At 52.3% G+C, this 2,945-nt stretch overlaps 1 pseudogene; it reads right to left on the reverse strand.

Moving 5' to 3' along the window:
* Window positions 1-272: 272 nt before the first annotated feature.
* LOC136482138 (bidirectional sugar transporter SWEET14-like) lies at window positions 273-2,463 on the reverse strand (annotated as a pseudogene).
* Between the last annotated feature and the right edge of the window lie 482 nt (window positions 2,464-2,945).

The raw sequence follows: 2,945 nt of genomic DNA on the forward strand, positions 1-2,945 counted from the left end.
AAAAGGAATCTAAGCTTTTGTAATTGGACCATTTATATATATTGTTGTTATTACATAGAAGGTGACGGACACACTAATAGCAAAGAATTACAATAATAACAAGCTAAAATTAATACAAGCAATGGGCGAGAACGAAATGAAACAGCAGCAGCAGCAGACGCAAACTACACGACCCGGGGTGAGACCTAGCCCCCTTTCTGGTTCTCTCAGTCTCGTCTTCATCCGGCCCTTTTCACAGTAGCTCGATCATGTGTGCGCTCGTGCGTACGTGTGCCAGTACTGCGCAGGCACGCACACGGCTTGCCCACTTGACGTGCGGCCTTAATTTATGACCTACCCGGATACACATCATACGCATATTCTGAGCGAGGAATCTAGCTAGACTTGGTCGGCGTTGCGTTGGATGTTTGCCGGTGCCGCCGCCGTGCCGTTCTCGGCCGGCTTGGCCACCTTGGCCTCCTCCGGGGGTTGCTGGGCCTTGATAAGCTCCACCACGGCAGGTGGTGCGGCGGACAGCTTGGCAATGGTCACCACATGCTCGCCGGGCACCTTGAAGGTGCTGTCGTCGACCGAAATCGCCGCCTCCTTGGCGTCGTCGGCCACCTCCTTGGCGGGCACCCTGGGCGTCGCGTTGCGGTTAGAGCGCGTACAGGCCCATCTGGAAGACACCGAAGCTGAAGCCAAGCACGTTTGGCAGCTGATGCATGCAACAAACAAAACAAAAGCCGCACAAGTTGTTAGTAGCTGTTTCCTTGGAAAAGAAGGACAACGGTTTACTTATCCAGCGGCCGGTTTGCTTGCTGAAAGCTTAGTACGTTTACTTACGGCGACGTATTTGTCCTTGATGAGCAGGCCGTAGAGGAACCAGACGACGGCGCTGACGGTGAGGGAGAGGGAGAGCGAGAAGGGCATGAACTCCACGCTCCTTGTGCGCACCACCTGACGCTGCAGAAGCCAAGCGACCAAACAACAGACGAGTTGTACGTAAGTGGACTGATGACCAGATGCACACGTACAATCGATCGTACAGCACACACGATAGCTAGCTATAGAGGTACTCCTATATATGACGGTTAGTTGTTGGGTACGCACGATGATGCTGAGTGGCGCGACGAAGACGCTGACGGAGAAGGCGACGCAGACCCAGCCGAGGACGACGACGCGGTGCTGTCCGGCGGAGAGGAGCAGCGTGAGGAGGAGGATGAGCCCGAACACGCCCACGTTCAGGAGGAGCAGGATCTTGGCCGTGAACAGCTGCGCACGTACGTGAAAGCATGCATGCATGGGTCAGGGGTGAGGATGATCGTGCTAGCCGGCGGCCGGAACATCACCATCAACACCAAAGGAGCAAACGACGACGACGACGACGACGGACCTTTGCCTTCTTGGCGCGTAGAGGAGGTACATGACAATGTAGAGGGTCTCGATGACGCAGCCGGCGGAGTTGATGGTGATGAGCAGGAACTCGTTGGACTTGAGCAGCGCGTAGTAGATCCACAGCATGGCGCTGAAGAGGGCCACCACGTACGGCACCGACTGGAACCCCTGCGTCGACTTGCTCTTGTAGATCCGGATAGAACGTCGGCCTGTGTCGTCGTCGTCGTCGTCCGATGCATGACATGCCAAACCACACGGTCAGATCAGCTCCTCGCGCACGCAGCTGAGTGAGCTAGAGAGAGACACACAGAGAGAGATAGGGAGGAGGGGGCTTACAGTGGTGCCAGGTAGGTCATGAAGGAGATGATGTTGCCTGCAAACACAAACAGCACCGGCAAACAAAACAAAATTAACAAAAGGAGCGAGCGAGGCATCAGAAAGAATTCTGCTGGGGATGGAGCTTGATCGAGCGCTTTGAATGATATAGCATGACACATGCAAGTACGTACGTTGCAACAATCCTTTAATTAAGTTTGATAACCATCGATTGGGCCCTTTAATGTGCGCGCTTTGTGATGTCACGCACACCAGAGGGAGAGGCGAGGCAGGCAACAAAGATACTAGATTGGAGCCCCCGCTCTTTCTCTTTTTCTCTTTTCTGCCCTAAATGGACAGGCACCATAGCATGCATATAGATTATATGTCTATATCTCCTTCCCTTTCTCTAAAAATACCTATATCTCCTTCCAACCCAATGACGTGTTTAATGAAATTCTTGTTTATGGTACGACAAGCAAAGGGAACAGCTTGTGCCTCTACATGCGTGGGTGGGGTGGGGGTGGGGATTAAATGGGAAGGATTAGGATGCTGTAACAAGAGTAACCATGCATGTTTTGGCACACACATGTTCCTAGCTATCTAGTAGGAGGGGGTCATTTTGCTGAGAAGCACACTTACAATGAAAGAAAAAAAAAAAGAAGAATAACAGGAAAATGAATTAACAAAATCGAATTGGGTCTACTGAGACGATATACCGAGGAGGCCGAAGGCGAAGGCCATGGGATGCTGTAGAGACAGGCCAGCCATTTGGAGACCTTTGCTTTGGTATGAGCGTTTATGAGGAGGAGGATCGAGGAGTTTTGTAAAGATAAGTAGGCTAGCTTGGCCAACAAGGATTTCTATGCCAAGCTGGTAGAGCTTGCTTATGAGCACTTGATCCTTCTTCTCAATGAGAACCAAGAGAGGAGCTAGGTGACAACTACTACTCGAGTTGCTTGCTTGCCTGAAAGCTTGATGGTAGCAGAGACCTTGGAGGGGGTTTATATAGTGGTAGCAGGCAGGAAGGAACCTCGCTCCAGCCGAACCTCGCCAGCCAGCCAGATCTAAGGGCAAGTCAACCAAGCAGGTGACATCCAAGAAGCGGAAGTACCCCGATGTAGAGACAGCGAGAGCAGCAGCTGTTGCAGAGGCCGCAGAGCGTGCTGAGAGAGGTGGTGCCCATAGCGGAGTTGTCATTGCAGATCAGCCGGTTTCACCAGCACTAAGAGCTGCGATTGAGGATGTTGAGC

Source organism: Miscanthus floridulus, chromosome 9 (assembly GCF_019320115.1).
Source record: "Miscanthus floridulus cultivar M001 chromosome 9, ASM1932011v1, whole genome shotgun sequence".
Lineage (NCBI taxonomy): Eukaryota > Viridiplantae > Streptophyta > Magnoliopsida > Poales > Poaceae > Miscanthus > Miscanthus floridulus.